Below are 24,682 nucleotides of genomic sequence, written 5' to 3' on the forward strand. Positions count from 1 at the left end.
TAGGGTGTCAATTTTAGAACTTTCCTGCTCTCTTGTGGGTATTTAGTGCTGTAAATTTCCCTCTACACCCTGCTTTGAATGTGTCCCAGAGATTCTGGTATGTTGTGTCTTTGTTCTCGTTGGTTTCAAGGAACATCTTTATTTCTGCCTTCATTTCGTTATGTACCCAGTAGTCACTCAGGAGCAGGTTGTTCAGTTTCCATGTAGTTGAGCAGTTTTGAGTGAGTTTCTTAATCCTGAGTTCTAGTTTGATTGCACTGTGGTCTGAGAGACAGTTTGTTATAATTTCTGTTCTTCTACATTTGCTGAGGAGTGCTTCATTTCGAACTATGTGGTCAATTTTGGAATAGGTGTGGTGTGGTGCTGAGAAGAATGTATATTCTGTTGATTTGGGGTGGAGAGTTCTGTTAGATGTCTATTAGGTCCACTTGGTGAAGAGCTGAGTTCAGTTCCTGGATATCCTTGTTAACTTTCTGTCTTGTTGATCTGTCTAATTTTGACAATGGGGTGTTAAAGTCTCCCATTATTATTGTGTGAGAGTCTAAGTCTCTTTGTAGGTCTCTAAGGACTTGCTTTATGAATCTGGGTGCTCCTGCGTTGGGTGCATATATATTTAGGATAGTTAGCTCTTCTTGTTGAATTGATCCCTTTACCATTATGTAATGGCCTTCTTTGTCTCTTTTGATCTTTGTTGGTTTAAAGTCTGTTGTATCAGAGACTAGGATTGAAACCCCTGCCTTTTTTTGTTTTCCGTTTGCTTGGTAGATCTTCCTCCATCCCTTTATTTTGAGCCTGTGTGTGTCTCTGCACATGAGATGGGTTTTCTGAATACAGCATACTGATGGGTCTTGACTGTTTATCCAATTTGCCAGTCTGTGTCTTTTAATTGGAGCATTTAGCCCATTTAACTTTAAGGTTAATATTGTTATGTGTGAATTTGATCCTGTCATTATGATGTTAGCTGGTTATTTTGCTCATTAGTTGATGCAGTTTCTTCCTAGCCTTGATAGTCATTACAATTTGGCATGTTTTTTGCAGTGGCTGGTACTGGTTGTTCCTTTCCATGTTTAGTGCTTCCTTCAGGAGCTCTTTTAGGGCAGGCCTGGTGGTGACAAAATCTCTCAGCATTTGCTTGTCTGTAAAGTATTTTATTTCTCCTTCACTTATGAAGCTTAGTTTGGCTGAATATGAAATTCTGTGTTGAAAATTCTTTTCTTTTAGAATGTTGAATATCGGCCCCCACTCTCTTCTGGCTTGTAGAGTATCTGCCGAGAGATCTGCTGTTAGTCTGATGGGCTTCCCTTTGTGGGCAACCTGACCTTCCTCTCTGGCTGCCCTTAACATTTTTTCCTTCATTTCAACTTTGGTGAATCTGACAATTATGTGTGTTGGAGTTGTTCTTCTCGAGGAGTGTCTTTGTGGCGTTCTCTGTATTTCCTGAATTTGAATGTTGGCGTGCCTTGCTAGATTGGGGAATTTCTGCTGGATAATATCCTGCAGAGTGTTTTCCAGCTTGATTCCATTCTCCCCGTCATTTTCAGGTACAGCATTCTGATGTAGATTTGGCCTTTTCACATAGTCCCATATTTCTTGGAGGCTTTGTTCATTTCTTTTTATTCTTTTTTCTCTAAACTTCTCTTCTCGCTTCATTTCATTCATTTCATCTTCCATCACTGATACCCTTTCTTCCAGTTGATCAAATTGGCTACTGAGGCTTGTGCATTCGTCTCGTAGTTCTTGTGCCATGGTTTTCACCTCCATCAGGTCCTTTAGGGACTTCTCTGCATTGGTTATTCTAGTTAGCCATTCATCTAATTTTTTTTCAAGGTTTTTAACTTCTTTGCCATGGGTTCAAAGTTCCTTCTTTAGCTTGGAGTAGTTTGATCGTCCGAAGCCTTCTTCTCTCAACTCGTCAAAATCATTCTCTGTCCAGCTTTATTCTGTTGCTGGTGAGGAGCTGCGTTCCTTTGGAGGAGGAGAGGTGCTCTGATTTTTAGAGTTTCCAGTTTTTCTGCTCTGTTTTTTCCCCATCTTTGTGGTTTTATCTACCTTTGGTCTTTGATGATGGTGGCATACAGATGGGGTTTTGGTGTGGGTGTCCTTTCTGTTTGTTAGCTTTCCTTCTAACAGTCGGGACCCTCAGCTGCACGTCTGTTGGAGTTTGCTGGAGGTCCACTCCAGACTCTGTTTGCCTGAGTATCAGCAGCAGAAGCTGCAGAACAGTGGATATTGGTGAACGGCAAATGTTGCTTCCTGATCGTTCCTCTGGAAGTTTTGTCTCAGAGGAGTACCCGGCCATGTGGGGTGTCAGTCTGCCCCTACTGGAGGGTGCCTCCCAGTTAGGCTACTCGGGGGTCAGGGACCCACTTGAGGAGGCAGTCTGTCTGTTCTCAGATCTCCAGCTGCATGTTGGGAGAACCACTACTCTCTTCAAAGCTGTCAAACAGGGACATTTAAGTCTGCAGAGATTTCTGCTGCCGTTTGTTTGGCTATGCCCTGCCCCCAGAGGTGAAGTCTACAGAGGCAGGCAGGCCTCCTTGTACTGCCCTGGGCTCGACCCAGTTCGAGCTTCCCAGCAGCTTTGTTTACCTACTTAAGCCTCGCCAATGGCGGGTGACCCTCCCCCAGCCTTGCTGCTGCCTTGCAGTTTGATCTCAGACTGCTGTGCTCACAATGAGTGAGGGTCCATGGGCGTAGGTCCCTCCGAGCCAGGCGCGGGATATAATCTCCTCGTGTGCTGTTTGCTAAGACCATTGGAAAAGCGCAGTATTAGGGTGGGAGTGACCCGATTTTCCAGGTGCCATCTGTCACCCCTTTCATTGACTAGGAAAGGGAATTCCCTGACCCCTTGAACTTCCTGGGTGAGGTGATTGATGCCTCGCCCTGCTTCGGCTCATGCTTGGTACGCTGCACCCACTGTCCTGTACCCACTGTCCGACACTCCCCAGTGAGATGAACCCAGTACCTCAGTTGGAAATGCAGAAATCACCCATCTTCTGCGTCGCTCACGCTGTGAGCTGTAGGCTGGAGCTGTTCCTATTCGGCCATCTTGGCTCCACCAGAATGTCATTTTTGTTACCCATATAGAGTGAGCTATCAGAAATCAATTTCCTCACTTTTTCCATGGTGGCTCATACTAATATGGGACTATCCTAATAGTATATTCTTAATGTAAAAGTAGAGCCCCCATGCAGCTCTTATCCTTCTTTCCAAATTATGCTTTCAAATGGCATTTGAAGGTATCTTCTCTTTATCATATGTCTTTCTCAAGCTAAAATTTCCAAGGTTTTTCCAACCACTTTTTAGTTGCAGTGCTTGCCAGATTTCCTTGAGTTTTTGTCTCTAGGCATGTTTCACCAGAATTCATAATGAGACACATTGTTTTCCAGATGTGGCTTGATAAGGATGACATATTTCAATATGGCTATTAAACTTGTTCTTCTGGACGTGTCTTTTCTATTAATGAATGCTGAGATTGCAGCCCTGAAACTATTGACCATTAAGGATCATAGAGACAATTAATCCCTTATGTGTATTTCATATAAACTACTTTCAAAGAAGTAACCCTCGCCTGTACTTTAATAGTTAAGTTTCTAAATCTAAGCCTCTTTACTTTGGCTTTACTATATTTCATTTTGACAGTCTTGGCCCATTCAGTAAACCTATGGAGACGTTTTTAAATCCCCGTTTTGTGTTAGTCACAGATTCACAGATTTAACAAGTATCATTTCTTATGTCCTTTCTTAAGTCAATGTTAAAATGCTGAACAAGAAAAGACCAAGGACAGCAGGGTTACGGTCTAATAAAATAACATGTCTGAAAATGCTTTGCAAACATTATTTTGTATTCATCTTTAGTTCTTCATTCTTCCTCTGTCTTTTATACATGACGGTTTGTAATCTGACCTTATGGAAAATTTTCCTGTACAGCCTTCATAATTTAACTTTCTTTCCAGTGACCTCTCTATCAAAATAATATCTAATTGCATCATTTAATTTTCCCTTTTAAAATATTCTCTTCTTTTTGAGTCATCTTTTCTTTTGGAAACTTTCTCCTCAAGAGGTGACTTCTTTGAATGTTTTTTACTATGTGGTTTTGCCTCATTTGCAGTTAAAAATGTAATTTGTTGTATGTAGGTGAAGGTGCTAGATGCTGCAGGGCATACAGTTATTCATATTATATTCCTGGACCTCAAGGAGCTTACAGGCTAATAAGAAATCTAAGACACGTGGTATATCACATGATGTACCATTACGATGGTACATTTTAAAGTGTGATACCTCTCACATCAAAACTCTTAGTTCTTCCCTGTCATTGTAATGTGTTTTTAAGTCCTCCTTCCAAAAAAAGGTACTTCTCATGCTTGTAGATAATTCTCACACCCGTATTGCTTTTCTGAAGATTTGCAGTTCTTCGAAACTCGCATACTCCATGTGGTCCTTAGTTTTTCTGAGTTTATTTCAAAATCTCTTTTAACTGTCTATGAATCTAATTTTCAATTGCTCAATAGTTTCCCAGGACTTATAGTCTCATGTTCAACCCACTGACTTTAATATATATGTTCCAGTATTTTTACAGTGACCATTATAAAGTATATTCTCTCTGCCTGTCTCTCTCTATACACACACACACACACACACACACACACACACACATAGATAGAGAGCACCAGAAATCAGCATTTTATTTTGTTTTATTGGCTAATAAAGGGAAATGCAATTAGGCAAGCACAGGTAAAGACTCTGATTAACACTAGTCCAGGAGTGCACTTAGTAGCTGGTCATTTTACCGTATTACATACCTGGTACAAAATGTAATCTCTGTGCTTTACTATAATGCCGTGGATGTGGTCCGGTACCCAAAGCAAACAGCAGTTCAGAGCTTTTCATTGACTGATAGATTTATATTTTTTCTAGTTTTCTGTGAGACACACTGTATTTCAAATGTGGTTTAATAAGGACAAATAAATCACTGTGACAATTAAATATGTTTTTCTAGATATTCATTTTCTAGTAAAGTGCTAAGATTGCAGTCCTGAAACTGTTCACACTTAAGTCCGCCCTAAGGCAGATGACGCACTATTATGTAGATTTTCATGCAGTCGTGGAAATAACACAGAGGGATTCCCACATATCTTATACTTGCTTTCTTCCAGTGGTTACATCTTGCCTAACTGTAGTACAATATCACAATCAAGAAACTGTCCTTCATACAACTGACTGAGCTTATCAGATTTTTATAAATTTTACATATATTTGTATTTGCTTCCATTTAGTTTTCTAAATTTTATCACATATGTAGGTATACATGAACACAGTAAAAATATGGAAAAGTTCAGTTAACATGATACATTCTGCTACACATGTATAGCCACAAATAATTCTCTCCCTCATCCATAAGTAGATAAATAAATAAATAAACATTTATTTCTCAACTTTTAGACATAGAATCTTACTATGTTGCATAGGCTGGGCTTGTTCTACTGGGCTCAAGCAGTCTTCTCACCTCAGCCTTCCAAACAGCTGGGATTACAGGCATGTGTCACTGTGCCTTGCTTCTATTATGTCTAATTTTAAAAGAATAATGTACTCATGTATTATTTGTATTATGAATATTAATAAATAGAACATGCACTTTCTCATTTGCACATTAAAAAATTGATCTGGCTTCTACCAATTTACACATGAATCAGAACACTAAAGACAGGACATAATGTAATATAAATGTTTTGAAATTCTACTGAATTGGGTTTTTAAAAATTTGTTTGTTTATAAAATGTGCAGTATTATGGTTTCTTTATGAAATAATTTCTGATTTAACGTGCAAAGGAGGAGGTCTTGGTGGAAGGAAGGAATAAATGAAGGATGAGGGAGGGAGGAAGGAAAGAAGGGAATTAGGGAGGGATAGAGAGAAGAAAGAGGAAACAGGGAGGGAAGGGACACAGAACAGGGGAGAGAAAGAGCGAAGGTGAAAACTGGTAGATATAAAGGATCTAAATAAGGGGATTATATTATAGAACAAAATGGTTAGGGATTAGATGGAGACAAAACCTCCATGAATACACTAACACAGAGATTTGCTATTATCCAATAATCAGCTAAAGTGATGTTCACAGTAAGCCCCAATGTCCATTTGGACTAATAAAGATTTGCCACCTCCTCCTGATATGAACCTAAATTGGGCCCCTGATGGAAGTAGTGGAAAGAGGTCAAAAATCAAGTCAAACAAACTTGAAATAGATAAGATATTGATTTATATAAAACTTTTTTTTCAGGTTATGGTACTTGGGTACATGTGCGTATGCACACACACAGGTGTGTGCATGTATGTAATATATCCAATAACATTCGCAGTGATACTCTGATGTAGGTATTATAACCATTTCAATACTAATGGACAAAAGGTGTAAGTATAAGTCGTTGAGTTACTGAAGGGAAAAAGAGAGAGGGAGGGAGGCAGGAGAAAGAGGAAGGAAGGAAAGGAGAGAGGGAGGGAGGGAAGAAATGGGGAATACAGGAAAATAGAAAGAAGGGAGTAAGGGAAGAAAGAAGGAAATACGGTATGTAGATAAAAAATGATAATTATTCTATTGATAGGCACAAACTGATATTCTGTTTTAATTGAAAAAGATCATTGCCAAAGAGATAAACTGACATACATATTAGTGTGACCATACTATCTGTCTGCTGACTTTGCCAAACCACTAAGAACAACAAGAATGTTGTATTTTGTTTTTCCCTATGGTCCAAAGAACAGAGTAGGCCTGCCATTTACATTGTCAGAGCACAACATGAGCTAGCAAATGAAGTCAAAGGACCACTCTCTGATTTCACCAAAGGATGAAGATGTGCCAAAGTTGTCTTCAGGGAAAAAAAAGTTTATAGCACTTTGAATTTCTGATAAAAATCAAGAAAAATTTTAGCAGAGTAAATTTCAATTGTGAAGTCATTATGTGAAGTATTTTTGTTATTATTTTGGATTGTTTTGATTCTATCATTTGACAAAATATTGCTGTGCAAGGAAAAATACTTTGATAACTCTGGGGTCTTCATCTGGGCCTGGTTTTACATTTCTTTTGTTTATTTTTTGTACAGGAATTTTACAACCACTATCTACTAATCAGAAATTTTGTAATTAAATTTAAATTCTAATAATACATTTTGGTTTTCACTGAATCAGTTATTAATTTAGCATCTCTTTTTTTGTATGTGGTGAGAATATCTTATTTTAAACTATTACTATGAAACATAGTGAATGAGTCATTTCTTTAAAAACAATGAAAAGCAAGCACAACATCTGCCCACCCTCTGTCTTCACACCCTGAAAAAAAAAAAAAAACCTTACCTAAGTTCTAGCTTACTGAAATACAGTATCCCTTAATGTTATATTCTGTTAGTTCTTAACAAGATATTACAAATGCAGTAATAAAATTTTTAGGTCAGCAAGATTTATGCTTTATTTAACTGCTGAACTCTTGCTATTAGAGGAAAGGAATGATTAGTTGTTCTCATTTACAATGTGACATTTACATTAAGCAATAAATGCTCTAGTAGTGTATTAATTTATTTGTCATATGATCTTGGACGTGTGTAATAATTTGTAAAAGTTTTCCTATAGCCAAGGATATGGTGCTACATTTTTTCTAATAACAAATGCATTTTCATATTCAATCATTGCCTCTAATTTAATTTTAAAGTAAGTTTAGCAATATTAATGGTGAGGCAAGCATGTTTTAATAATAGTGTTTATATGAATTTCTGAATAATTATGCTTTAACAAACTTATTAATATGGAGTAATTTTCAATTTTTTGCTTGTGTCCCAAATTATTTTTCAAGTCATTTGTTTTAATAAAATAGCATTTCCTATCTTGTAACCTCAGTTTTGGAGTAGTCCCCCAAAAGATAATGGCTATTTTATCTCAATGTATTATTACATAATTATAAATAAGTAATTGAATGAACTGTAATAAAACCATATGATTCAATTATTTATATATTTTAAAACAGCTGGTTTTTGCATCATGTAGGCCAAAACATTTGGCTGTTTATTTTTAATCATTTTTAACACAAAGTAAATATAGCTAAAGACAAAGGTAGATAAACTGATTCTTTGTTTATTTTGTACTATTAGGAATTCTAGGGAGAAATGACTGGTAATGATACCATCTGATGGATTCATAATTTTTCAAATGTAATGAATATTTAAAATGAAGGGAATATGTGAGATAATATTCTGGTGTCTTCGAATATTTCAAGGGTTTTCAATGGGTCAAAACTTAGGGCAGGTTTAGGAAGAATTTTCTAAGGGTAACAAAACTGTTGCAATGCCTATGATGTATGAGGTTTATGATGAGAGTACTTTCACATACATTGTATCTTGAAATAATTACAACTTTTTGTAACTGTTTTCATTTTGAAAGAGAACAATGGTCACAGTAGTGATTTCAGCCTTGGTCTAGAAGACTTTAAAGTCCTACGTTTGTTGATTTTAAGGCTGTTACTAATGTATATGTTCAGGAAATTGATGAACACTTAGTAAAGATATCCTAGAGGATAAGAAAGTATCATTGGGTGCTGGAGGAGGTAATGATTCTCACTTATAAATACATATTTTCTAATAACTTCCAGAGCTTTGCCCATTTTTTCTAAGTTCTTTCAGAGTTTAGTATTGGCACCTTATGTGGTTTGGCTTTTTCCTCACCCAAATCTCATCTTGAATTGTAGCTTCAGTAATGCCTATGTGTTGTGTCATGGGAGGGACATGGTGGGAAGGAATTGAATCATGGGGGCAGGTCTTTCCAAAGCTGTTCTGGTGATAGTGAATAAGTCTCATAAGATCTAGTGATTTTATAAAGGGGAGTTCGCCTGCACATGCTGTCTTGCCTGCCGCCATGTAAGACATCCCTTTGCTCTTCCTTCATCCTCTGACATGATTGTGAGGCCTCCCCAGCCATGTGGAGCTGTGAGTCCATTAAATGTTTTTCCTTTATAAATTACCCAGTCTCAGTTATGTCTTTATTAGCAGCATGAGAACAGACTAATACGGCATCCACAATAATTGTTAGAGGGAGAACTATATTTCTTGGAAATGCATGTACATAAACAATAACAGTTGCTGAATTTTCTAAGACTATGCTAAGAATGTAACAACTTGGAATGAAGAAATTGACCATAATTTTTTATAGGATGTTCCATGTCAACATAATATCAAGAAAAAAAATCTTTGTATGATAACACTAGAAAATGTAGTATTAGAATCTCAAATCTGAACTTTCTCACTTTGGTCATTGCATTGACCAAAATATATGGACTAAAAAAATAACACCTTACTTTAAGATAGAATCCTTATTGATTTTCTGAAAATTTCACTTACATTATGAGATATAAGACGTTTCATAGAGTGAGATAGCCCTAGGTGAGAGTCCTCACTTTGCTATTTACCTGTATGACCTTGCCCAAGGTTAGCTGACCTTTGTCTGTCCTTGCATTTTTGTAGCACTAAAATAGAAATTTGTATTTACCTCATTCGATTCTTAAGACAATTTTTTTAAGTTAACACATGTTTTATGGTAGCTGGCACATAGTAAGTCTTAATAAAAGGTATTATTTAAAAAAAGGAAATGCTGTTCTCATTAGTAATGTGACCATATAGACAATAAATTTTCTCTGGGAAATTAGAATTTAGGTGGGAATTTCAGCTGTTACTGTGCTTTTCATGCTAAAATAAAGACATAGACCTACTGTTGGTCAACAGTATGTTTTAGGGGGAGTTAGGATGATATTTATTTTGAGGCCTTTATATTTTGATACCATAATGAAATAATATAAAATGTAGTTACAGAATTCAGATTTATTTTTTATACTGCATCTTTACTACAAAGAAAGAAACATGATCAGAGCTGCACGGACAATGAGGTGTTTTAACCTGAACAGTTTGTTTAGCAATATATTGTGCCTGTATTTACTAACGTGTGCAGAATGCATACATATGAATATATATGCAGAATATATATTCATATAAATATTATTTTTATAACAACAAAATCCCAGAAACGTGTACTTTTTCAGTTAAGATACTTTACGAGCAGATTATGCTTATGGTAGATGTGCACTGTTAGAATGGATGGATTCATGCTAGAAGACAGAAATGGAATGTTCTTCAATACGTTAACGAAACAGGGCACAGGCCGGGCACAGGCCGGGCGCCGTGGCTCACGCCTGTAATCCCAGCACTTTGGGAGGCCGAGAAGGGCGGATCACGAGGTCAGGAGATCGAGACCATCCTGGCTAACACAGTGAAACCCCGTCTCTACTAAAAATACAAAAAAATTAGCTGGGCGTAGTGGCGGGTGCCTGTAGTCCCAGCTACTCAGAAGGCTGAGGCAGGAGAATGGCGTGAACCCGGGAGGCGGAGCTTGCAGTGAGCCGAGATCCTGCCACTGCATTCCAGCCCGGGCTGCTGAGCGAGACTCTGTCTCAAAAAAAAAAAAAAACAGGGCACAACAGAGCAAAGTATTCTGATATATGTACAAAAATTTACACACGCACACACATACATACACACACAAACTATTTCTGAAAGAATGTTCTAAAATGTGAAATTGGTTTTCTCAGAGGAGGATATCTTACTTTGGAGGGAGATGTACTGTTGGATTTCTGATGTTTTTATCATGCATATATGAATGTGAAAGTTAGCTTAAAATATATTCATGGAAGGAAATAAATGAAAAAACAAACAATTGCTGTATCAACATGGTTGTCAAATGATTGATTTATATTCATACGTGTGTATGTGGTACGTCCCAGTTATTCTAAAATGCTATAGTAAACATAAATTTCAAAAAGATACAGCATTGATTGACAGATTCAGATAAGTAATTGAAATATATAAGCTATAATTTACTTTTATTTAATTGCACAATTAATCTGTGCCTTGATTTTTAGTATTTCTGACCATTTTAGTATTAAATTAAGCAATAGCTTAATTTTCCTTTTTAAATAAATTCCTAATTACTGAGTATCTTAAGACAATATAATCACTTCTTTAAATTTTGACTCTATAAGATTTTTCGTATATCTTTACAAGTGGAGGCAGCAGAAATAATAAACTAAACTCAAGTTGCTGTTTCATCTTAGGTCTGTTTTTTATTATTATGCTTTGGAATTTCATTATTTCTCACTTTCACTTTCTCAGACAAAATAAGTCATAGTTAAAGTAAAATTACAATGCTTTTATTAATTTCAAGAACATTTAAAAAACTCAGCCTATTTCTGCATTAAAAATATCAGTGACTGAATATCAATTGGTACTATTACATAGATCTTAAAGGAAAGAAAGTTAAACATTGTGTTTTATAGAGCCAAGTTAACTATTGTTTAAGAGTAACATGAAAACCTCAAAAAGAGGTAGAAATCAGTAATCTTCTGACATAAAGTTAAAAAATAAATGGCATGCCTATGTATTTCTTTCATAGACATATAGGTTGCAATAGACAGATTTTCTCTGTTGAAAAAAATATGGGAAAAACAACATAAGACTATTAGCTTAATCAGGGTAAGGGTTTTTCAGGTTCATTCACTGCCATATCCTAACTGTCATATGACTCGTAAGTAGTAGGTGATGCTTAAATATATGTTAACTTATGCAGTGTTTTAACATTAGACTGCAAGTTGAATTAATTTGAATATGATGAAATTGAACTATACAGCTTAAGATTATTTAAATTATCCTCAGTTTTGATAAGAAAACATTTCAAAAAGGAAAGGAGAATGCTAATATATTTATTGAAATCACAGTATGTTGCATATTCCATTGGAAAGCTTTATTATGCAAATATATTTAAATCATATTGCATGATAGTCCTGCTGTAGTTTGAGATCACCCAGTTAACAGCCACTATATTTTGCAAGGATATTTATAAGCATTTTTTGATACACTCTTTTTTTGTGCTTGCCTCCTTTGAAGAATCCCTGTAACCATTCATCCAGGTGTTGAGAAGATATGTAGCAGCCGAGCACCCATCTTTTGACACCGTCCTCTGAAATCAGCTTTGGAGATGCTTTCACTCTGTCCGTCTTCTGCAGCAGCCAGGCAGAGTGCTGACTCCTTCACAGCCGCGAGGAACTCTTCAGGCTCCAGAAGTAAGTTGATTGCATTCAGTTCAATCATTGTCAGTGGGTTTAAAACACTTAAGGGAGGAAAACTAAAAATCTTGCTAAATTACATACAAATAAAACCTAGTATTATTCATCACTGATTATCTTGTTTTTTTTTTTTTGCTTGTTTTTTTTGAGTCATATTTTTTGGAGATTCAATGTCTACCACTTTTTGTGTTGATAACCTATATCCTTAAGGAATTTTCTAATTTTTTTTTCAGGATTTTTGTTTCACATGCATTATCATAATTTATACTTACAACCCTAAGGCCTGGACAAGGAATAGATTAAAATAACAATGTTTGCAAATGAACAAAAAGGTTCAAAATGACCAAATATTTTATCAGATTTGCTTGGCTAATAAACTATGAAAGTGGAATACAATTTCTGGTTTTCTAAATTTTAAAAAAATAAGTGCTGTTTCTATGGCTTTGATGTCCAGTGCTATGTAGAGGGTAATGGGCTGGTGCTAGAAAGAGCACTTTTCCTGATTGGTTGGTTTATTGAATGTTACATTATCTGGGTCATTCAAGGAGGGTTTATGCCAGCCTTTAAATGTGCATACTAGAAAAACAAAAGAAAATGAAAATCATATGTAGGAAAATGAATTGAAATCAGGGGACATGAAGAATCTGTAAAATGTATAAGACAATGTACTGTAAACCACCACAGAACAAATTCCCAGCCATAAATTTATGTATGGGCTTTCTAACTTCTAGGTAAATCAGGTAAATGTATTAGTTAAAAGATTATTTATGGTCATAGGATTTGAAAATAAAGACAACGTCTCAGGAAACGTTCGAACTTTCCTGGTTCATACTTATGAGCGTGTTGTTTTGCCATGTTTCTAGTTTAACTTTATGTTTGAGGCATTTTTTTTCTTCTCCTAAATATTTGATGTAAGCATTTCTTGTTGCTCTTGGGGATATATTTACATTGCAATGTCACTGCACAGAAAATTGATTGTAGGTGCACTTTTATATAGAGCAAAAGTTTGATATAGCTGAAATTGTCTGTCAGTGATTGGATGCTTGGCAATTAAAATTTTCTTGAAGTGAACAGGTAAGATAAACTTAATGAACCCACTTTTATTTTGCAACATCTTACATGTCAATATGCAACATAAATGCATATGTTATTAGAAGAACAGAAAAACTGTAGTTAAGAATTTATATCTGAATCATGATATATCTAATTATATAACATTTAAAATAGGCAGCCAGTATGTTGTTGCTAGTATGCTCAAGGTGGTGTAGAAGGACTACTTTTAAGACATATACAAAAATAATATATCTGGATTATATTGAGGTTAATTGATTATAACTGTGATGGTGGTGTAAAATGATGAATCTGAGTATGCAGATTCATTCCAAACATGATTTTAGCGTAGGTTTCTTCTTCCTGTATTTTGTTACCTGCTATTCCTTTTGTACATAATTTGTTCATTTATTTTAGGAATTGCTTTTGTTGCTTTGCTGCTTTAGCTTTCCATTAAATGAAACAACTTGAGAAATGCATTCTAAATTTTCTGTGTTTTACATGTTCTTAAGGAGACAGAGGACACTGTCCAAGCCTGAGGGGACTGTGAAAATGTAAAAATAGTTTGTTTCTTTATGGCAACCCCACAAGAAACTCCAGAGATTTTATCTACCCAAACAATTAGTTAATTAATAATTTTTTTGTGTGTTGTTTTCCACTGGCAAGACTTTCTCTAGATAAAAGCATTTACTTTACAAAAGCTGTTAGCAAAGGAACTGTGTTTACTGATAGATTCTCTAGTGTAAATCACAAAATAAAGTAAATTCAAACACGTTTTCATTTACTAATTGCTAAAATCAAGGCCAAAAGATTTTCTTAATTAACCTGGAAATAAAAGGCTAACCAGAAATAATTTATATATTGAAAAAGACTCTTCCAAGTTAATGCTTGATTTGGTTTTTTAAATTAGCAGTCCATTAGTGTGTAGAAGTAGTACCTCATGTTCTCTATTTTTTCTTTGGAGTAACATTAGGTTAAAGTCTTGCATGAAATTAATCACTCTGAAAAAAAAAGACAGAAAGTAAACACATTCCTAATTAGGTTTGTCCAACTTCAAATACCTCATTGAAAATTCATAGGACATCCATTAAAATCCCTTTAAAAATTAATGGAATACCAGGAACTTTCTTAGAGTGAAACAGTGAATGGAGTAGTAGTAGTGGAATAATGATGCAGTGGAATATCCACTTGTGATTAAGGAGGACAGCTGAGGTGGTAACGGTTGCTATTAGGATTATTTTTCTCACCCTGGCATTTCCAATTAGCCTTGGACAGTAGAAGACTACTTTTGTCTTGTTTCTCTATTCGTTCTCACTTGACAAAAGTATTGATGAAATTAAACAATGCATAATGTCTTAACAGCAAATGTGCCTGTAGGTACATGTTTTTGAAAATACATGCGTATGTATGTGTGTGTATTTACGTGCATGTATGTATATGTATATATTTACATATGTGTGTGTATATATGTATATATGTGTGTGTATATGTAAAGATAATTTATTATATACATATTGAGGATAATCATTTTACAAAGCTAATATTCCTTTTAACTATTAAGGTATCCTTAATGACATTAAATATATAATATTTAAGTGATGCTTTATTTTTCTGAAATGAACTCCCTTATATTTAAAGTGTGTAAATTATCACCTTTTATGACATTATTTGAAAGTGGCTTAACTAGGTATCATAATAATGGTCAACATGTTATCATTTGACAATTTGTAGTATTCTTTACTAAACATTATTTTCTCTGTATACCATTTCTATGAGTACAGTTTTCATTTGTCTATTTCTTCAACCATGTGTTAGTCCATTTTTGCATCACTATAAGGAAATACCCAAGGCTGGGTAATTTAGAAAGAAAAGAGATTTAACTGGCTCTTGGTTTTGCTGGCTGTACAGGAAACGTGGTGCCAACATCTGGTTCTGGTGAGCCCCTCAGGAAGGTAACATTATCACAGAAGGCAAAGCGGGAGCAGGCACATGACATGGAGAGAATGGGAGCAGGAGAGAAAGTGGGGAGGTGCTACACTCTTTTTAACAACCAGATCTCACATGAACTAACTGACCAGGAATTTACTCATCACCAAGGAGCCATTCATGAGGTATCTATCCCCATGATCTAATACCTCTCACTAGGCCCCACCTCCCACATTGGTGATTACATTATAACAAGAGATTTGGAGGGGATAATCATCCAAACCTTGTTATTCCATCCCTGGCCCCCCAAATGTTCTTCTCAGATTGCAAAATCCAATCATCACTTGCCAATAGGCCTCAAGAGTTTTTCATCATTCCAACATTAAGTCTAAAGTCCTAAGTCTCATCTGAGACTCATCTCCTTCCACCTATGAGCCTGTAAAATCATAATGAGTTATTTGGTCCCAAAATACAATAGTGCTACTGGCACTGGGTAGGCATTACCATTCTAAAAGGGAGAAATTGGCAAAAAGAAAGGGGTAATAGACCCCATACAAGTCTGAAACCCAGCAGGGCAGGCCTTAAATCTTAAAGCTCCAACATAATCCTTGACTTCATGTTCCACATCATGCTGTGAAGGATGGGCACCCAAGGACTTGGGTAGCCCTGTGCGTGTGGCTTTGCAGGACACAGTGCACGTAGCTGCTCTCACAGATTGCGGTTGTATGCTTGTGGCTTTTCTGGGCAGAGGGTTCAAGCTGCCAGTGAATCTACCACTCTGGGTTCTGGAGGACAATGGTTTCTTTCCCACAGCTCCACTAGGCAGTGTCCTGGTGGAGACTCTGTATGGGGGCTCCAACTCCATACGTTCCCTCAGCATTGCCCTGGTAGAGCTTCTGTGTGAGGAGCTCCACTCCTGTGACAAGCTTCTGCTTGGGCACCCAGGCTTTCCTGTATATCCTCTGAAATCTAGGTGGTAGCCACCAAGCCCCCTTCACTCTTGCAGACTTAACACCATGTGGAAACCACCAAGGCTTATGGCTTGTGCCTTCTGGAGCTGTGGCTTGAGCTGTACTTGGGCCCCTTTGAGCCATTACATAGCCGGAGCAGCAAGTATACGGGGAGCAATATCTCAAGGCTGCTCAGGGCAGTAGGGTCCTAGGCCTGGCCCCTGAAACCATTATATTCTCCTGGGCCTCTGGCCCTGGATCTCCTTTCCCAGAGGCCCACGAGAATAGAATGGTTTCTGGGAGCAGGCCCAGTCTTGAAGATCTCTGAAGTTCCTTCAAGGCATTTTTCCCATTGTCTTGGATATTAGCTCATGGCTTCCTTCTGGTCATGCATGCCTCTCTAGCACATGGTTGCTCCATCGGTTGTTTATATTCTTTCTCTGTCACTTGGCCAGTTTGCAAATTTCCCAAACTTTTATCCTCTGCTTCCCTTTGAAATATAAGTTTCAACTGTAAATCATTTCCTTGCTCCTGTATATAATTTAGGCTGTTAGAAGGAGCCATGTCACTTCTTGAACATTTTGCTGCTTAGAAATTTTTTTCTACCAGATACCCTAACTCATCACTCTTAATTATCAACTTTCACAGATCCCTAGGACCTGGATGCAGCACAGCCGAGTTATTTGCTGGGGTGTAACAGGGAGGACCTTTACTCCATTTCCCAGTAACTTCCTCATTTCCACTGGAGACCTTGTCAGTGTGGTCTTCACCATCCATATCTCTGTCAGCATTTTGGTCAAAACCATTTAACCAGTCTCTAGGAATTCTAAACTTTCCCTCATCTTTCTGTCTTCTGAGATCTCCAAAGTCTCCTAAACTCTGCCTGTTACCCAGTTCCAAAGCCACTTTCACATTTTCAGTTATCTTTATAGCAATGATCCACTACTTAATACCAATTGTCTGTGTTAGTTCATTTTTGTATCACTAGAAAGAAATGTCTCAGGCTGGAAAATCTATGAAGACAAAAGGATTACTTGGCTCATGATTCTCTAGGCTGTAGGAAGTATGATGTCAGCATCTGCTTTTGGTGAGGGCCTTAGGAAGCTTACCGTCATGGCAGAAGGCAAAGCAGGACCCAGCAGGTCACATGATGATAGTGGGAACAGGAGAGCGAGGGGGGAGATGACATATCTTTTCAAACAACCAGATCTTGCATGAACTGAGTGAGAACTCACTCATCACCAAGGAGATAGCACTAAGTCATTCGTGAGAAATCCACCCTCAGGATCCAAACACCTCCCACTAGGCTTCACCTCCAACACTGGCGATTACGTTGCAACGTAAGTTTTAAAGGAGACAAACATCCAAACCATATCAAATCTGATAGATATTTTTTCATGTTTAATATCCTTAGGTATATACTTCACTGCCTAAAATCATCCCATAAAATATGATCCACAAAAACTTACAGATAAAAAATAAAGTCATCAATAGGACAAAAGCAATATGCTACCTATGAATGCTTATCTGGTTACATGAATTGAGTTCAATTAGTTTAAATGATATCAAAAGTTAGAGCAAATTAGACATGTTATCTTATGCAGTATTCACTTTACAAAGAAGAAAGAATAAAAAATCCTCAGACAATAAAAAATTCTTTAAAATGGCTCTCACAAATTTGTATAGCATAGACCTTGCTAGTCAATTCTGAATTGATATATCTAATTACCTACATGCCTTAAATTTAACTTGTGGAAAACTAACCCCTTGATTATCTTGCCATATATATTCTTCTGGTATTCTTGAGCTCAGTATATGGCTCACCATATACCAGTAAAATTCCGAATCATTTTGTCACCTTTCTCAATCTTTCACTCCACAAAAACAATTCATCACCTAATCTGGTCAGTTTTACCTACAAAGAAAATTCTAAAATTCACCTACTTTTCCCTATTTTTACTATCATTATCCTAATCCTTACTACAGTGATTTCTCCCGTAGACTACCCCAAGAGCCTCCTAAATTATGTAAAATACCCAGTGATGTATCTATTCTGCTTATTCTCCATATGCAGACAGAGAGAGCTTACAAAACACAAAATTGAGATGTCATGACCTCAATAAAGACCATTATTCTTAGACTGAAGACAAAGTTATTTATCACGGCTTACAATGTTATCCATGGTTTAGCATTTTTCTAAATGGCCCCAAGTTGTCCCCCATCATGCACTTCTTCTTGCATTCAAGGCACAAAGAGCTTTCTGTTCTTGTTCACATAATGTCACCTCCCACCATGGTCTTTGCACCTGACTGTTTCTCCCTGAGCATCTCACCTTTTTTGCCTGCATCTCATTCAGTAGTCACTTTCTGAAGGAAGCTTTTCTTGGTCAGCCAAACTAGATATGCTCTTTCTATTATATGGTCTCATAGCATCATATACCTGTATTTCATTATATTTTTATGTTTTTTCTTTAATTGTCTGATTAATATTGTCCTCTCCTCCAGAATGTAAACACTGCAAGGTCAGAGTCCATATCAATTTTGCTCAACATTAAAATGCCTTTTTTATTATTTTTGTATATAATCAAAGGCATAGAGCATTTTCCTCTTTCTCTCTTTCTGTCTCTTTCTCTCTCTGCAGAGTAATACGACTGAAATTTTTGTCTAAAAAATAATTACAGATTGGTGAGGTAAGGCAGTACACTGCAGAAATAACTACTATATGATAAATAGTGAGGAAAAGCTGCAAATATTCATGTGAGTTCAGTGGCAAAGGAGATTACTTCCATCTGAGATAATGCAAATATACTTATCAGAAGTAGAAATTTTCTGGCTTTCAGAGACAGGCTTCAGCATTAAACTGTTGTGGTTAATATGCTGATATATTGTCTCTTTTAAATAAGAATTAGAAAAACCAGAGAGGCAATGCAGAGTCTTTCTGAAAGCCCACACATACTGACACAACAGCTACAAATGTCTTAGCTGGGAGTACTTGATATAGAGGAATCTCTGCTGTCTCTGCCTGCTGTTAATGTTGGTCTTTGGGTTGCTAACACTATGGTTCTTACTGTGAAATGTCCAGGGAACAAGTCTGAATAAATGGTCTTCTTTATGAGATAATGATTAGTTTACATTTAGGACCAGGAGAGATTTATGTAATTTGGAGAGTACTCTTGGCAACCAGCATTAGATGCATGACAACAATCTTAATTCCAAAGCATTGGCTATGAAAACCAATGGAAGCAATCCAATTTGTACTGACTCAATGTAAGGTTATTAACTCAGTTATTACAATGAGCAATCTATTTTGTGAATGTGCATTTGATCTCCATATACCACTACAGACTACACTATGGAGTATTTTAACACATACTAAACTTAGAATTTCTGTGTAAACTGAGGCATCTCTTATCAATATGAAACAGAATATGAGGGCCTTTACAGAAAGAAAAGCATTGGCCGTCTCTACAAAGGCTTCTTTTAGGATAATTCATGATTTATTATGGGAAGAAATTCACAGATTGGAAGAATTGTGTATTGATTATAAATGCTAACATAATATTACTAATGATTTGTAATATGAAAAGAATAAAACACAACAAAATTTTACGTTGGAGCTATGTGAAAAATTGTATGGAAAAAACGTCAGGAATTTTATAGACATAGGACTACCAGGTGAAAACATTAATAGCATAAGAAAATCTAAACTTGATTTTGAAAAGTGTTAACTTAGATGTTAGTTAACTTTGATCATGTAGTTTTCACACATAAGTATTCAATAGTTAGAATGTTTAAGAATCCCGGTGAGGTTCAAAAGATCGTGACAGGGAGGATACATAAAGCTCACCTATTGGGAATGCTGACATGTGGGCGATATATAGGTTAGTTGCAAACAATAACCTCTTTCATCACTCCTAATTACATATGTAAGGCTGGATAATGACTGTGATCTTGCAGGGGGAATAGCTTGATCTTACACGTGTAACTAAACTTACCTTTGGCCTCTTAGGAATAATCAAGGATAACCGACTCAACATAAAAACACGTTTCCCATGTAGTAATACAATAAAAGACCAGGCACATTAGATTTGACAATTGAGGTGAAAGATTTGATGCTACTTTCTCTTTTTCTTTCTTTTTTTTTTTTTTTTTTTTGAGATGGAGTCTCGCTCTATCTCCCAGGATGGAGTGCAGTGGTGTGATCTCAGCTCAATGCAAGCTCAGGCTCCCGGGTTCACGCCATTCTCCTGCCTCAGCCTCCCGCGTAGCTGGGACTACAGGCGCCTACCACCAGGCCCGGCTAATTTTTTGTGTTTTTAGTAGAGATGGGATTTCACCGTGTTAGCCAGGGTGGTCTCGACTCCTGACCTCATGATCTGCCCACCGCTGTCTCCCAAAGTGCTGGGATTACAGGCGTGAGCCACCGCACCCGGCCGTTGCTGCTTTTTAAGCAACTATTTTTTATAAGATGACTTTTCCTCTTATGCCAGGCAATCATAAATCCATAATAAGAATCTGGCTTTCTTTTTGATAACTGGCATGCAAATCTTCAAACCTTCACATATTGTTTAATATCTGGAAAACAAATAACCTTTTCATACCTGCTTACTTATTTATGTCTTGAAGATGTAGTTCCATTACAGGCAAATAAGCATCTCTTAGATTATTTCAATACCTACTGCAGTAATCATCTCAACACAGAAATCATCCACAATTGAAAAAGTGCATTCATTATTTATAAAGTGACAGAATTATAGGGTAAACCTTTTTATAATGAGAACCCTCTCGTTATAAAAAAAGAAATATTCACCAATAAAATTATATGTAATTTTAAATTAATGTTCTCGTTTTATCAAGGTTATATTGTGAAGCATTTTTCAACATTTCTTATATGCATCCTGCAATAAAACAGCAGGTGATCAAAATTTTCGGTCAGATTTACTCAAAAGTGGTTCTAAATGTAACAGTTATACTGATGATGAGAGTGGGCTTATGGCCTTCATGGATTTTCTTTAGGTAGTTATATGCAAACACTCCAGTTTGGAAATTGGTATGCCTGAATGTGTCTCTAAGTAGGAATGCCAGCAAACAACCAACATTGAAATTGCTTCTTGGATTTGTGGTTCTATATTTATCATAACGTACATGTTACTCTTTTGAAAGTTAAAAGAGAGATTGTTTAAATTTTTAGTGTATTTTATGGGAAGTTTTATAGTAGTAATCCTGATTCCTAAATATTTGGGGACAAAATACACATAAATGACTTCTTGTTTAGTTAGTTCCATAAGTGTATTCATGTCAAGGGATCTATGCTGCCCCAATAGGAAAAGTAATGATGGATAAGGAAGGTATTGAAGGAAATGTCAAGTAAGAATATTTTAGTTACCACGTGAGTGTCCCCGTTTTGGTGTCTTCTGAGTGGATTCCTGAGTCTTATTTGGTGTGGGTTTATGGGCATTCTGGTGTTTACCTATGTGAATAACACAGAGATAACTTTTTAAATATAATGACACAGTTATCATTTTACACAATGTATGGATGCCTTAATTTAGTGTGTTTTGTTGTCATCAGCTTTTGTGAAACATTTTTATATTTAATAACTTGTCTTTAATTTAAAGGGACTGCCCAGTGAGGGTGACAGTCCTTTTTACAAGGAGGAATTTTCGTAAAGGACCCAACTTTTTAAGAAAAGGATTGTCTCAGAAACCCTTTACCAAAATAAAAAGCTTTCATTTAATGTGATGAAATTATCAATTATTTATTTTGCTGTGTGTGTGTGTGTGTTTTGTGCCTTGTTTAAGCTATCTTTCTCTGCTGTTGAAGAAATAAAGATATTTTCCTATGCATTCTTTAGTATTTTAAAGGTTTATTTTCACGTTTTTTGTGTAATGTAGAAATTAAGTTGGATTTGGAGTACTGTACACAGTTCCATTTATCTTTTCCATACTGATAACCAATTGTCTTGTATTGTTTATTGAATAATGTATCCTTTACACACTGCATTGGAATTCTAGCACTGCCATATACAGTTTTCGTATATGAATGGATATATCTTGATTTTTCTATTTATTTTATTGTTATATTCACCATCTCTGCACAAATACTATACTGTAATGTAATTGTCCTATTTGCAGTATGTCTCAATAGATTGTGAAATAAATAGCTCCTTCCATTTCTCTTCAAAATTGCCTTACTTAATGTTGGTTTTTATTCTTTATCCTTTTATTTTAATGCTAGGAGTAGACAAGTTTGGTGAAAAATTATGTTGTAAATTTTATTGGAGTCACAAGTAATTTTTATTTTAGATGAGTAGAAATATTTTATTTTATATTTTTAAATAATTACTCTATCAATGTTCTTTTTTAGGTCCTATACTAAATTTTTATAACATTATCCTGTACATCTTGAGTTTCTTTTCTATTTCTTCACTAATGATGCTTTTTGTGTTTCTGTGTACGGATTTTTAAAGTGTTACATTTTTACATTGATTTGTCTGAACAGTAACATTGCTTTTTATCATTATCTCTTCTAACTAACTATGCTGAAGTCGAACTAGTTTTAGTAGTTTTGTTTGTTATTCCAATTACATGTTTGTGGTTATAATATCTATGAAAATAGCACTATTAAATTTTCCTTATATTATTTTTTCATCATCAAATTGAGCATGCTAGGTGCTCTATTACAATGGTAAATGAAAATAGTGATCAATGTCATTCTTATGTTTTCCTTGGCTTTTTGTCTTTGCCATAGCATATGATGTTTTCTTTAAATCATTTTATGCTGGGTACCATTTTGGGATATATACACTCTAACACTGCAGAAGCACAACTATCCTTTTTATTATCTTCTTCATAATGAATATTATGGAGATTCTATTGCAGTAATCAGTTTTAATTTTTAATGGATAATGGTGTTTAAACTAACCAAACCTTAACCCTATTTCTGACTCTGTCTTTAAGATGGTAATTCTTCCCAATTTATATTGCAGTCAGGATAAAAGTACCATTAAGAAGATGCATGGAATCCTTTATTTTTGGGTGGGGAGGGGATTGAGAGGGGAGGATTGCACTTTTGAATATCTCAATATTTGATAATTTTTAATAATATTTTTTCCAGGCTCAGAATAATGTCCCTTCTCAGCTCTTTTCCAGAAAACTTTATTTTGGCATATTTAAATATGAAATATTTACAATAAGTGAATATAGAAATTGGATTCCTAGTCTGAATCTAGAAGCAAATAGGATTTTTTAAAATAAATGAGCAATAAGGCATATATTTCGTAATTGGATAGAATTTGAAACAACATGACTCTTCATTTATAACTGAAGGATTAGGGGCCATCAAGAGATTAATTTACGTGAGCTTATGCAGACAATTTGTGTAATTGGCTTAGCTTCTTCTGGGCTATAACATCAAAAATTTAAAGTCCTTTGGGGACTATTTTATTGTTTTACAGGTAAAATTTCTTGGTTTTCTTTCCCAGTGTCTTTCTTTGATTATCATTGGTTTGTATACTGCCATTTACTCCCATGGACAGTTGGTTATTATTATCAACATGATTATGGTTTAGTATTTTAGTGAATAATATTGTGCTATTATTTTTGTAACATTTAATCAAGAAAGGTTTTTAAAACTCATGGACACTTTAATTAATAACTGCAATGTGAAGGACTATGGAGCTTCTACTACCCCTCAGTTCAAGAAGTAGAACGTTGTTATGATCCCTTTCTGCCTCTGTCTGCAATATTGTCCTTCACTAAAGCTAAAAGTTGTATAATGATTTAAGCTATGTAATAACCATTTCTTTGGTTTTTAAATTTATGGTTATTATAAAGTACATGTGAATTGTTGTGCATGTGCACAAATTTCCACATAAGGATCTTGTACATATTTTGTTAAGTTTGTACTCACTTATTAATGGCAGGAGTTTTTTTAATCAGTTCTCTGGAATTTTCTATGTAGACAGGTGTCATCTGTGAACAAAGACAGTTTTATGTCTTGTTGATCTGTACAACTTTTATTCTCTTTTCATTTCTTATTGTACTAGTTCAGACGTCCATTATACTGTTAATAGGAATGCTGAGAGGGAACATTCTTACATTGTTCTTGATTTTAGAGGGAAGGCATTTAGTTTCACAGTATAGGGTATATATTAGCTGTAGGTATTTTGTAAATGTTCTTTATCAAGTTGAAGTTTTCCTCTCTTTCTAGTTGGCTGAGAATTTTTATTATGAAAAGTTATCAGATTTTGTCAAATGCTTGTTCTAAATCAGTTGATATGACTTTTTGTTTTTGCTTTAGCTTGTGATGGATTACCCTGATTTTAAAATTTTAAATTAGCTTTGCATAAATCTGATTTCATCATGGTGTATAATTTTTCATCCATTGTTTGTTCAATTTGTTAATACGTTATTAGAAATTTTTGGATCTATGTTAAAGAGAGCAATTGGTCTATAGTTTTCCATTCTCGTAATGTCTTTATCTGTTTTTATTATTAGGCTAATGCTCTTCACATCGAATGAGTTAAGAAGCATATGCTTGGCTTCTGTTTCTGTTAGAATTTGTAGAGAACAACATAATTTCCCCTTACATGTTTTGTAGAATTTGCCAGT

At 35.6% G+C, this 24,682-nt stretch overlaps 1 protein-coding gene across 2 annotated transcripts in view; it reads left to right on the forward strand.

Moving 5' to 3' along the window:
• The window catches only part of LRFN5 (leucine rich repeat and fibronectin type III domain containing 5), a 299,317-nt gene that overhangs the window by 144,567 nt on the left and 130,068 nt on the right, over positions 1-24,682 (forward strand). Inside the window, exon 2 of one of the 2 annotated variants that reach the window (XM_003263739.3) lies at positions 11,967-12,142. The exons of the other annotated variant lie outside the window; for it this stretch is intronic. The gene's annotated coding sequence lies outside the window, so the exon portion shown is untranslated. The remainder of the gene's footprint in view (positions 1-11,966; positions 12,143-24,682) is intronic. 2 annotated transcript variants of the gene reach the window in all.

Source organism: Nomascus leucogenys, chromosome 1a (genome assembly GCF_006542625.1).
Source record: "Nomascus leucogenys isolate Asia chromosome 1a, Asia_NLE_v1, whole genome shotgun sequence".
NCBI classification, from domain to species: Eukaryota; Metazoa; Chordata; class Mammalia; order Primates; family Hylobatidae; genus Nomascus; species Nomascus leucogenys.